The sequence below is a fragment of the Malus sylvestris genome, chromosome 15, assembly GCF_916048215.2.
Source record: "Malus sylvestris chromosome 15, drMalSylv7.2, whole genome shotgun sequence".
In the NCBI taxonomy this organism is placed as follows: Eukaryota; Viridiplantae; Streptophyta; class Magnoliopsida; order Rosales; family Rosaceae; genus Malus; species Malus sylvestris.
In genome coordinates, this window is record NC_062274.1 from 25,251,206 (window position 1) to 25,265,557 (window position 14,352).

General features: G+C 36.5%; 1 pseudogene; it reads left to right on the forward strand.

Annotated features, from left to right (window-relative positions):
* The first annotated feature begins 7,620 nt into the window (after window positions 1-7,620).
* LOC126602854 (F-box protein At1g52495-like) lies at window positions 7,621-8,473 on the forward strand (annotated as a pseudogene).
* Window positions 8,474-14,352: the final 5,879 nt, after the last annotated feature.

The following is a 14,352-nucleotide window of genomic DNA, read 5'->3' on the forward strand; positions in this document are numbered from 1 at the left end:
GCACCAACGCTTGGGACATCCTTCTGTCAAAGTGTTGAATAAGTTATCTTCAACATCTAGTATTCCTGTCTCTACTAGTATAACTAGGTCTTTTTGTTCCAATTGTGCTATAGGCAAGAGTTCTAAACTCGGGTCTATAACTAGTACCACTTGTAAACCATTGGAATTGTTGCATACAGATGTATGAGGGCCTTCACCAGTTCCTTCTGTTACAGGCTATAGGTATTACATCATCTTTGTTGATGATTTCACTAAGTACACTTAGTTCTTTCCTCTCAAGTGTAAATCTGAAGTGTTTTCTACATTTGTACATTTCAAGCTCCTTGTTGAAAACTTGTTGGGAAATAAAATTGTTACACTTAGATCTGACTCTGGTGGAGAATATCTCAATTTTGTGTTCATCTCGTTTCTCAAGGATAATGGTATTCATCATTAGTTAAGTTGCCCTCACAGTCCCGAACAAAATGGGTGTGCTGAGCGCAAACATAGGCATTTAGTTGTAACTGCCAGAACCATTTTAGCTGCTTCCTTGGTTCCACATGTTTACTGGGTTGAGGCTTTCTCCACAGCCATTTATCTCATCAATCGATTGCCCACTGTGCATCACTTTTCACCTTGGGAATTATTGTTTCATAAGCCCCCATATTATACTTCACTGAAAGTCTTTGGTTGCAGATGTTTTCCCTGGTTAAAACCATATACCTCATCAAAATTGGAACCTAAAAGTAAAGCTTGTGTTTTCATTGGTTATAGTCTTAATCATAAAGGCTATAGATGTCTTGACTTACATTCTAAGAAAGTTTACATCTTTAGACATGTTCAGTTTGATGAGTCTACATTTTCCTTTCATTCTAAAGTTCCAGATCCACCATCTCATCACTGTCCACCATTATCTTCACCTACTATTCCTACTACCCTCATTTTTCCTCAATTACATGTTTCTCCTTCTTCCCCCTCCACTTCCTTTCCATCTCAGTCTTCCATACCTTCACCCTTGCCATCTCAATGTCCTTCTCCTTCCCCATCAGATACTTATATCCCTCATTCCATTTCTCAATCTCTTATCTCCAACCCTCCATCAAACATTCATCCTATGCAATCTAGATCCAAAGCAGGGATTTATAAACCCAAAGCCCTTCTTTCCACTAAACATCCTCTACCTCCACATCTATCTCCAAATTACTTGCCTTCTACTTATCTGCAAGCTTCCAAATTCCCACAGTGGAGACAAGCTATGCAAGAAGAATTCAATGCTCTTCTTCAAACTGGTACTTGGAAATTGGTTCTTTCTCATCAATCTCAAAATATTGTGGGCTGCAAATGGGTATTTCGAATAAAAAAGAAGGCTAATGGTTATATAGATCGTTATAAAGCTCGATTGGTGGCCAAGGGGTTTCATCAACAAGAAGGTTTGGATTACACATACACTTTTAGTCCAGTTGCAAAACCTGTTACCATTTGTTGACCATGGCAGTTTAGTTTGACTGGTTTTTAAACCAACTTGATGTTAGTAATGCCTTTCTCCATGGTACTCTTTCTGAAGATGTTTTCATGAAGCTGCCCTCAGGTTTTAAAGATCCCACTAAACCTGCTCATGTATGTCACTTACAGAAGTCTTTATATGGGTTGAAACAAGCTCCGAGAGCTTGGTATGACAAGCTACATAGTGCTCTATCCTCTCTGGGTTTTATTGGTTCTCAAAATGATCACTCACTGTTTATTAAAAGAGATACTATCTTAGTATTTGTGTTGGTGTATGTGGATTATATATTGGTGACATGGCCTTCTTCTCAAACTTGTCAAGCCATTATTACTCATCTCAGTTCCTTGTTTCCTATCAAGGATCTTGGTCCCTTGCATTATTTCCTTGGACTTGAAGTTAAGCGGTCTTCCAAAGGGATTTTTCTGTCTCAAACAAAATATATCCTTGATTTGTTGCAGACAGCTAAGATGGATGGTGCTAAGGCCTCTGCCACACCTTTAAGCACCTCCAAATTAAATCACTCATCTCCCTTACTCTTTGATCCTATTGAGTATCAAACTTTAGTTGGTGGTTTGCAATACCTGACTTGGACTCGGCCTGATCTATCCTTTGCAGTCAACCTTGTGTGTCAATTTATGCATAGTCCTCGACAATCACATTTTCAAGCAGTTAAAAGGATCTTGCGATATCTTAAAGGTTCTCTTGATTTAGGTCTCTGGTTTCCCAAATGTGTTAAACCTCTCAGTATTCATGCTTATTCTAATGTTGACTAGGCAGGGTGTTCTATTGACAGGAGAAGTACTGGTGGTTTTTGCATATATTTGGGTGATTCGCTCATCAGTTGGAGTGCTAAAAAGCAATCAACAATGGCCCGATCTTCTACAGAAGCATAGTATAGATCCCTGGCTAACACAGCTGCAGAACTCACCTAGATTTGTAAGCTGTCAGTTGATATTGGTCTCATTCTTCCAGCCCCTCCCCAACTATGGTGTGACAACATCTCAGCAATTTCATTAGCTAAAAATCCAGTGTTTCATGCACGAACAAAGCATATTGCAATTGACTATCATTATGTTCATGAACAGGTCCTTTCCAAAGCTCTTTATGTGCACTTTATCTGCTCTCAGGATCAAATTGCTGATGTTTGTACTAAATCCTTGTCAAAGTCTTGATTTCTTTTTCTCAGAAGCAAACTTTCTCTTCGGGTTCCTTAGTTTAGTTTGAGGGGGCATATTAAGGATAAAATAGTCAAAGATACATCTTAGTTTGCTGTGTAATTGGTTAGATTAGTTACAATTGTCAATAGTTGGTTAGTTGTTAGAATCTACTTTGTACAAGTGTGTACATCAAGCTTTGTGTATATATACACTATGTAATCTTATTTTTTGTTTAATAAGAAATGGAAAATTCCTTTCTCATTACGGATAACTTGATTCCTAAGTTTTGAAAGAAAAAGGATAAGAGACCATCTCTTTCCAGAAAAAAAGAAAAAAGAAAAAAAGAAAAACACTCTGCTGTGGGTCATCCTGAAGTTGTTGATTGATCACAACCACTTGATATTGACTTGGTAAAACGCGATCAAACAAAGATGATTGGTAGCATTGACGACCTTTAAAATAATAATAATGATAATAATTGGGTGCATTAAAGTGCATGCCATTGCCATTGCCATGCATTTTGGACAAGACATGCAAAAAGAAACAGTTACTCTGTTAAGTTTGAGAAATTTTTAGTTGTGACAGGAACATGAATGATATACCACGTGTTTTTATGTAAGTGGTGGAAAATTTTAATTTTTAAGTTATTAACCTTTTAACACACATAACTCATCATTTATATAGAAACACATGGTGTACCATTTCATTTGATGATCACACTGAAAAATCTCTCATAAAGTTCATTTGGTAGCTCTGGTAAACGTCCTGAACTTGCACATGTGCCAATTTCATGCAAGAAATGTTTGGAAAATTAAATTGTAGATGAAATTTAAAATTAAATAATGTATTATTAATAAAAAAAATTAGCCTTTTTTAAGTTTAAATAATAATCTAATAATTAATTTTTATATCATTTAGTAAGGGTATTTTTATTAGCATCCCATATATTGTTGAATACACAACACATATAAATATATTATTAAATGACATATAGTTTTATATGAAATGACCATCTAGCCCACGAAAACCAAATTAGTTGAAGTAAAACAATCAAATTAGTGGACCCAATAAATTTCAAGAAACAAGCTCCCAGAAGCTTGTTGAATTCGAGTGGTTTAGCAGGTGGAGCATTTCTCTAATCCACCTGTCGACGACGGAGCAAACATGAAGTTTAACATTGCGAATCCCACCACCGGGTCCCAGAAGAAGCTGGAGATCGACGACGACACCAAACTACGTGCATTATGGGACAAGAGGATCTCTCAAGAAGTCAATGGTGATGCATTGAGCAATGAAGTTAGGCGGTATGTCAAAACCTACTGCAAACATTCACAAACAAAAAAATAAAAAGTAAAATAAATTTCAGCTTTAAAAAGCAATACTTTCACAATAATTCGAATTAAAATGAATCAAGGAGTGCCTTTCAGTTAAATCCGTTGAAATGTCCGCAGAAAAGGAACGTTTGATGTTTGCTTTTAATTTGGGTAATAGAGATATTGTTCTTAAGCTCGTCGCGAAGGGAGTGGTGGTGGCTGATATTACGTCTATGGAGGATTGTCTGGATCCAGAGGGTTGTATCATGGAGAATATACAAAAGTTGGGAAAAAGTTTCGAAGTATTCTTGTCAATGGTAGAACAGTGCTTGTTGTGGCTCATGAACTAGCTCAGTATGCAGTTCGTGCTGATGGTTTTAAATCTGGGATTGAAGAGGAGCCTAGTTGGCTCTCTCCTCTTGTACTGTCTGTTAATCCCTCATGTTAATGAAAGTCATATTTTCATAAAAAAATGAAATAAAAAATCTATAAACATAACTAAATGTGCAGAAAATTGATGGAAGACTAAACCCTCGAGTGGACAAAACTAAATGTGCAGAAAATTGAATAGAGAATATAAAAAGAAATCTTAAATTTCACAAAGAGTGTGGGTGTAAGGGTAGTATTGGAAAGTATGTGAGGAGTATTAAGATAAATTTTAATCTAAAAAGTAAACGGGGGGTGTATTAAGGGCTGGTTTGGTATTGCTGTGCTTTGAAAAAAAGCTACTTCTACTGTGCTGTGAGAATAAGCAGCTGTAAAATGAAGTAGCAGAGTGTTTAGTAAACTTTTTTGTAAAAGTGCTTTTGAAAAATAAGCAGTATTATAGTGCTTGGTAAATTTTTATGTAAAGCAGATGTAAAAAAATGCCGGTTTTTCAAAGCTGGGTTTTGCAGCTTTGTGTTCTTGGCTTTTTTTCACCCAAAACTGTGAAAAAAAAAGCGCTGAAGTTGAATGTTTACCAAACACAAAAAAGCTCCCAACTTTTTTTGAAACCCACTTTTTTTCAGAATCACCTCAGTACCAAACTAGGCCTAAGTATGTGGGGTGCAGTCAACAACATGTGGGGTGTGTATAAAACAACCCTTTAGTAATTGTACCCTCTTGCATTAACAAGGAATTTTAAGTTTTCTTTCTCTAATTGCGTTCTTTTAAGTTTTCTTTTGTATATAAGTTGTACATAATAGTAATTGTACCCTCTTACATTGACAAGGAATTTTTTTAATATATGATATAGATTACAGATTTTTATTTTTTATTAACAAAGTCAAAACACCAAGTCCAAAACAAAAGAGAAAAAAAAAAACTACATCAAAACAACTCAGAGCCTAGCAGCCCCACCAATAACATGGAAAATAAGGTTGGCACACAAATTTGATAAACAATAGTATAATTTACAATAAATTCAATTAAATTACGAGGAGGGAGAACTTCGAGGCTAAAAATGAATGATTTTAACCAACTGAGTTACAAGTTATTTGTGAGAACCGATGATTATTAAAAAAACGCAACCCTATATATTAGGGAAAATTTATATATTGACTGTAAAGTATATAAAGAAAAATTGGTTTCACACAATATTATCTCAAAATTTTTATTGAACTTTATACTACATATCTCTTACATGAAAATCAATAATGATAGTAGCAAATGACGGATGCCTAGGTGGTTAGCATATCTTCTTCAATTCACTGCGTTCCGAGTTTAAACTCTTTTTTTAATATAACATTATTGTGTGTGTCTGAATTGTTATGATTCGTGAGAAACCAATTACCCTCCCTATAAAATGACAATGATATAGCTCCAAATGTTCAAAATTATAATGGCCGAGAACCAGATCATGAACCAAAAGGTGCTAGATTTGAAAATTATCTAATTTAGTCGGCTAACTGGTTTAAAATAATTGGAAAGGATGAGTTTATATTCCATCGATCAATTCATTTTGCGTTTTTATTTGACAGGATAGAATTATATTAAGAATCTAAATTGATTGATTGAAACGTCGTATGTCATGATGGTGCGGTGTCGTTTTACATGAGTATGAATTATGAATTTATATTTATTTGATAGAGCAGGTGCACCTGATCTGGTATATGCTCCAGTTTATACATTTCTTGGAATTGCATGACCAGACTGAGGTATATATGGGTTTGGCAGGCAGAGGCATATTTTATGAACCGTATAGCCCAAGAAACCTCTACAAGAAACGGTAGAGGGGTTGGTCCCTTCAAAGCTTGGAGCTCATTTGGTAGGCTGGTTACGACATGTTATTTTCATTTAGAGTGGACTTTAACCCAACCCATGTTTGATGAGCTAAATTGTATCACGGACCGGATTAGGAGTTCGGGATTTGATTCCGTAATAGGACGCGATTTGAGTTCATAACACGACCATGGGTTACTAAGCAGATCACCTCCGCCAATTCGTTTCGCAGGACGTTATCTCATCTCCTTTCTTCAGGTGAATCGGAGATTTGGTTTTTCCGGTATGGGTCGCGTGTTTTGAGCAGTTTGAGGGGTTCGCGAACGCTATTGCGGGTCTCGATCGGCGTTGTCGCGAGTTGATGACTGGGTCTGGGTAGGTCGCTGGGTTGTTGCTGAGAGAAGGACCAGCCTTTGTGCCTCTTCCTCGTTTTTATATTTTTATATTTTTTATTTGGGTTCGTTAATTTATTTTTCTTGTTTTTTGATAAGATTTATTATTTGAATTAGTTTTTTTAAAAGGTTTGTCTTATATTGAAAGTTTTCTGGAAAAAAAATTGAAAGTTTATTTACTTCTTAAATAATAACCATAGCCAGTCCAGTCTTGTTTGGTTTAGAGTGTACCAAACAACGGACATAAATCTAGTCCAGTCTCATCCCATCCAGTCCAATATTACAACTTATATTCATGCCAATCCACCAAACGTGAGGTGTACAACCAATTTATCACAGTAGAATTATTACTTGTAGCATAACAATCTAGGAGTAGCAGAGGCTTATATATGTAAATTATAATTTCGATGTTCATCATAATTCAACATAAAATTTTGGTTTATATGATAATTTAACTTGATCTCCATTTCTTGATATTCATCTGTTCAAAAATGATTCAGTACTTTTAGATTTTGAATTCTCATTTGAATTGGATCATCATTTCTATACAACCACAACAATTGAAGACAACTAAAATGATGAGTAGAAATCAAATTTCAATTGCTAAACTGATCAAAATTAAATATCGACGACATATTGAAAGAGTTGATCATTTTGGCAAATTGAGGTTTTAAAAATAATTATTTTGACTAATTCCCCCCAAAAAATATTTTCAAGATCCTCAACTGATTAAAAGTAGTATTGACAAATATTTTCAAACAAGCAATTGGCTTCATTTCAAAGAATTGAAGGAGAAACACCAAGTTTTGTCATTTCTTAAATTTAATTATATAGTTTTAGAGAATGCAATCTTCTCTCTTTCATAAACCTCAAGAATAGAATTTTAACTACTATTTGTAACAAGGCGATAATCTATACTAAACTATTCAGAGGAGGAAGATTCAAACTCGAGTGCAAGAAGGCGAATGCCGACTTGAATTTTAAGAAACAAATAAAATAAAATAAAAGTAACCACTTTTTTCAAACCTTCTGGATCTTTCTTTTAGTATGCGTTTCATTTGTAGCATATGTCCATGGCGGACTTTTGCAAAATGCCAGAAGAATTGGTGCTGCAGATCTTCTCATGGCTTCCTCCGAAATCTCTATTGCGATTTAGATGTTTTCGTAAATTGTGCTACAAATTCATCAGTAAACCTAGCTTTGTGGATGTGTACCTCTCCAAATCCATAGGCACACAAATTTTCATACACAACATGCATGCATCCTTTTCAAGCGTTGCATCCTCAACGACACCAACGATGACTCGAAGAAAATTTTGTTGTCACTTGACTCACTTCTATATCTTTGCAGTGACAACAATAGTGATGTCTATTACCTTCAAGATCTCAACCTCAACTTCTTTAAGGCTACAGCATATTGAAGTCCACAGGTGTATGGAATTTGGCTACGATCGAAAAGCTAAAGACTACAAAGTTGTTAGAATCGTAATGCATTACTGAGTGTTTTTGGATATTTTTTCACCCTCTCACGGCAGAGGTGAATACTATGAGTTCAAACGCCAGGAGAGAGATCAAAGTTGATATGCCTAGTACTGTGGTTTGGTTTCCTTCTTCCCAAATGTACTTCAAGGGTTTTTACAATTGGTTTGCCCTAGAGCTAGACAAACAAACCCTAGATGAAAACAAGAAAGTCATCCTTTCGTTTGACATGGATGACGAATTATTTTATGACATATTCGTGCCAGATAGTTTACAAGATAGAAAAGAATGTTATGGAAGCCTTACAAAATGAGGAATGAATCTGCTTCTTATGGTTGCCACAGTTGAACGTGTAGTTTCTGACAATTTTGATACCAAAATGCTTAAAGAACATATTCGTGGTGTGCGTTTAGAACGCTTTCAAGCTTTTGTTTATATGTATATATAGTCTCATTTCAGTGATATGAGAGAAATCAATTCTAATGCAGAAAACAAAACCACTTAATATTGATAAACATATCGATTGTTAACATATTGTTTGCTAATGCTATAGAACTTCAACTACATAACTGTCGGTATTGTGTCCATATACTTGTCCTTGAAAAATGAAATTATATATGGAAAGAAAATGTTGATGTGATAATATCTTAGCATTCGTTCAGACAAGATACATGATACATTGGCCTAAAACTGTTGGAGAGTTACCATTATATCCACATCATTTTAGAACTGAACGTAAAACTGCTAAGAGTTTACATAGGCATACAAATCTTCCCTTATATTGGAATAGAAAACAAGACAATATGAAAGCTTAACTCAAAAAAATCTAGCAGCATAGAAATCCATGCATGCCTCTTTGGTCTCTCATCCTCTACCAGTTTGCCTTGTATTCAGAGTTTCGAATATGTATCTTTGTCTTTCACAAAAATTTACAGCTTGTACAGCTCTTGCTCTCCTTGTTCCAGATCCAGCCACGTCAAACTCATTCTTTCCGCACTTCCACGCATCTCCACCTGCGTAAAACCGCCGTTAGTAATTGCTTTTCCAATGTCTGCTCATACATCATTATCATCATAACTTGGTCAAAATCATGTAGATTGGTCGGCTTTTCTTTCTTTTTTTCGATTATAGTAACTAAACGAATATTAGCAAAGACTAGGTCCCCGAAAGATAACCAACAGAGCAAGAGGGACTTGCTTCTTTTAATCACAATCGAGTTAGCAAAACTATGAGGTAAAAGAAATCCACTTAAAGGTCAAGGACCCAAGAGGTTCTATGAATGACCAACTATAATATACAGAGAACAAATGGAAAGAGAAAGGCATAGAGACACTAACCGGAAAATTACTCTGAATCAGAGGACATTTGAGAACGTGGATCCAGTGTCGTGATCATTTTTTACAGCATCTCACCCATGTCTTCCAATTCATACTTTGCAAAGCCCCAACTTCTAACTAACTCCACCCCAGGTGCTCCTCTGGCCATCCCACAGCTACGAAGGTCGCCCTATTAGTGTATAAGCTGTGAGCTAAGTAAAGATAAAGTAAATAAGCCTTGTTTTGAATTGTGTATTCACTTAGTCTTAGATTATGACAAGTGTAAGGCTGAGATTGTATTGTTGGTTGTGTGTATCCAACTAAGGCTAATAGTTATGTACTTATGCCTTAGTGCGTGTGATGTGTGTGAGATATATGAAACATCACCTCTCAGACTTTGAGAGAGCAGAGCATTTCTTCATATTTGAATCTTTCTCTATTCTTTCAGATTTCTTACTTCCATAGAAACCCAGCTAATTCAAATAACTCTAACATGGCCTCAGAGCCAGATTCGATCATTTGAGATCTGGGAGTAAACTGTGAAGTAATCGAGCTATACTCGAGCTCGTTCCGATTCAGGCGAAGACGCCAAAACACCATAGAATCCGATTTCGGTTTGTGTTCATCTCGTCTAAGCTAAGAGATGGCTGGATTTGGAAGTTCTGAGGTGAGAACTCCGATCTTCTCCGGTGAGAACTACGAGTTCTGGAGAACCAAGATGGTGACGATCTTCAAATCTCATGGGTTATGGAAATTAGTTGAAAAAGGGATTACGATCTCAGAAACAAAGAAGAAGAAGAAAGCTGAAGGAAGCTTAGAGGAAGAAGAAGACGATGAGAAAATGGTCGCAACATATATGCAAGATGCAAAAGCTCTGGGTATTATTCAGAATGCAGTCTCAGATCAGATATTTCCTCGGATAGCTAATGCAGATTCTGCGAAGATGGCATGGGATCTGTTATATGGTGAGTACCATGGTGGTGATCAGGTAAGATCTGTGAAACTACAAAATCTGATACGTGAATTTGAGTATGCTAGGATGCGTGATGATGAAACTCTGTCTGGATATCTTACTAGGCTAAATGAATTGATTAATCAGATGAAAACATTTGGTGAGATTCTATCTAATGAAAGGCTTGTGCAGAAAGTTCTGATTAGTCTTAGTAAACCATATGATCCCATATGTCTAGTCATTGAAAACACAAAATGCTTGGAGACTGTAGAATTGCAGGAAGTTGTAGCAATTTTGAAAAGCCAAGAACAACGGTTTGATTTACATATTGTTGATGCAACTGAGAAAGCATTCTCTTCACTTTCTGTGAATCCAAAGGAACAAAACAGGAGCAGTGCATACTCTGGTTCATCCAAATTTCAGAAAAACTGGAATTCTAAAGGCAAGAAATGAGAGTCTAAGCCTAAGTTCCAACAGAGATCATTTACTAATTCTGCACAGAATTCATCTTCTTCAGGATTCATGAAGCAAGATATAGTTAAACCACAGTGTAAAGTGTGCTCTAAGTTTCACTTTGGAGAATGTCGATACAAGGGACAATCCAAATGTCACAACTGTGATAGGTTCGGGCATTGGGCTAGAGAATGCACAGCAGGCAAGGTTGTTCAGAAGGCAAACTGTGCTAATCAAGCAGAAGTGACATGCAATTTGTTTTATGCTAACAGTGCAATTACTGAAGTCAATGTGAATGAAAACTGGTACATTGATAGTGGTTGTAGTAACCACATAACTGGAAATGCTGAGCTACTTATGGATGTAAGGACAAATGTCACTGGAAAAGTACAAATGCCCACTGGAAATCTGGTAGATGTTGCTGGAATAGGTTCACTTGTGATTGATACAAATTCTGGTAGTAAATGCATCAAGGAAGTCATGTTTCTACCTGGTTTGAAGGAAAATCTGTTGAGTGTGGGACATATGGACGAACATGGATATTATTTGCTATTTGGTGGAAGAGAGTGTTGTATATTTGATGGTCCTTCACTTGATTGTCTGGTTATCAAGGTTAAGATGACAAGTAATAGGTGCTACCCTTTGTCTTTAATGCAAACTGATCAAGTTGCATTGAAGGCTAGTGTAAATGAATGTACCTGGACTTGGCACAAGAGACTAGGACATCTAAATCTTAGAAGCCTCAAGCAGCTTAGAGAAAAAGAAATGGTGCATGGTCTTCCACACCTTGAAGATGTTGATGGTGTGTGTGTAGGATGTCAAATGGGAAAACAACACAGAGATTGGTTTCCAAAAGGACAAGCTTGGAGAGCTAAGAATCCTCTAGAATTGATACACACAGATTTGTGTGGTCCCATGAATACTGAATCTATTGCTGGGAATAAATATTTCATATAAATATTTCATGTTGTTTATTGATGATCACACAAGAATGTCATGGGTTTATTTCCTACGACATAAGTCTGAGGCACTAATCTGTTTCAGAAAGTTCAAAGCAATGGTGGAGTTACAATGTGGATTTAAAGTGAAATGCCTAAGGAGTGACAGGGGGGGGATAATTTCTCTCAACTGAATTCAGCAAGTTGTTGGAATCTGAAGGCATACAAAGACAGTTATCCATTGCTTATACTCCACAGCAAAATGGAGTAGTGGAGAGAAAGAATAGAACAGTTGTAGAGATGGCTAAGGCAATGCTTCATGATAAAAGCATGCCATACTTTCTGTGGGCAGAACCTGTACATACAGCTATTTATATTCTAAACAGATCACCTACAAAAGCTCTTGACAATATAACTCCTTTTGAAGCCTATAGTGGGAGAAAACCAAGAATTGGTCACTTAAAAATGTTTGGATCACTCTGTTATGTTCATGTACCAGCAGAAAGAAGACAAAAGCTTGATGCAAAGTCTGTCAAAGGTGTGTTTGTGGGTTATGCAACTTGTGAGAAAGGGTACAGAGTATTTGATCCATGTTCAAGGAAGTTAATCCTATCAAGGGATGTGGTTTTCGATGAAACTATATCTTGGAATTGGAAGCCGAATTCAGAGAAATCTATTGCAATAACTGACATTCAAGATCAGTATAGGACTGTGAGTGATTTCAGTCTACAAGAAGTGATAGAAGTAGAAAATAGTAATCAAATGGAAGAACAAGATAGAGATGTCTCTGAAACTGTTGAGATTACTAGTCCTTATGATCATACACCAGTTAAATGGAGAAATATCAGTGATATCCTAGCACAATGCAATCTTTGTATTGTGGAGCCAGAGAAGTATGAGGAAGCTGCACAAGATAAAGCTTGGATTAAAGCTATGAAAGAAGAAATATCCATGATTGAGAAAAATGAAACTTGGAAGCTTGTAGACAGACCAAGTGATAAGCAGGTTATTGGTGTGAAATGGGTGTTCAAAACCAAACTGAATTTTGATGGCTCAGTACAAAAGAACAAGGCAAGGCTAGTTGCTAAAGGATATGTGCAGAAACCAGGACTCGATTACAATGAGACTTTTGCTCCAGTTGCCAGATTGGACACCATCAGAACACTGATTGCACTTGCTGCACACAGAAGCTGGAAGATATTTCAATTAGATGTTAAGTCTGCTTTCTTAAATGGAATATTGCAGGAAGAAGTATATGTTGAACAACCTGAAGGGTTTGTGATTAATGGCAAGGAAGACAAAGTTTACAAATTGCACAAGGCTCTTTATGGCTTGAAACAGGCGCCTAGGGCCTGGTATGGAGAGATTGACAACTATTTTGCTAAGTGTGGGTTTGAGAAAAGCTTAAGTGAAGCAACTCTCTACACTAAGACAAGGGGAGAAAATGATATACTAATAGTCTCCATATATGTGGATGATATTGTGTATACTGGAAACAATCAAGATATGCTGGATGAGTTCAAAGAAGATATGAAGGAGAAGTATGAGATGTCAGACTTGGGCCTTCTTCACCATTTCCTGGGGATGGGGATAATTCAAACAGAATCTAGCATCTTCATTCATCAAAAGAAGTATGCCTCTTCCCTGTTGGATAAGTTTGGATTAAAAGAATGTAAATCTGTCTCTATACCTCTTGTGGCTACTGAAAAGTTAAGTAAAGAAGATGGAAGTGGTGCAGCAGATGAAGAGAAATACAGAAAGCTTGTAGGCAGTTTATTGTATCTTACTGCTACAAGACCAGATGTGATGTACGCAGCTAGTTTGTTAGCTAGATATATGCATGGTCCTTCTAACAAGCACTATGGGATAGCTAAGAAAGTGCTCAGATATATCAAAGGAACACTGGATTATGGTTTGCATTATGTGAAGGGCAAGAAAGCAGTTTTAGTTGGTTTCTGTGATAGTGATTGGGAAGGATCAATAGATGACAGCAAGAGTACCTCAGGCTATGTTTTTTCTTTTGGCAGTGGGGTGTTCTCATGGGCTTCTGTGAAACAAAATTGTGTTGCACTATCCACAGCAGAGGCTGAATATATTAGTGCTGCCGAAGCAACATCTCAAGCTATATGGATCAGGTTTGTTCTTGAAGATTTTGGAGAGTTACAAGCTGAAGCAACTCCTTTGTAGTGTGACAATACGTCTGCAATCTCAATAACTAAAAATCCAGTGTTTCACCAAAGGACTAAGCACATTGACAGAAGATATCACTTCATAAAGGATGCCTTGCAGCAGGGAATTGTTGATTTGGTATACTGTCCAACCAAAGAACAAGTGGCAGACATTTTTACCAAGGCCTTACCAAAAGAGAGATTCAACTATCTCAGAGATAAGCTTGGAGTTGTATCAGCTCAAAGCTTAAATAGGAGTATTAGTGTATAAGCTGTGAGCTAAGTAAAGATAAAGTAAATAAGCCTTGTTTTGAATTGTGTATTCACTTAGTCTTAGATTATGACAAGTGTAAGGCTGAGATTGTATTGTTGGTTGTTTGTATCCAACTAAGGCTAATAGTTATGTACTTATGCCTTTGTGCGTGTGATGTGTGTGAGATATATGAAACATCACCTCTCAGACTTTGAGAGAGCAGAGCATTTCTTCATATTTGAATCTT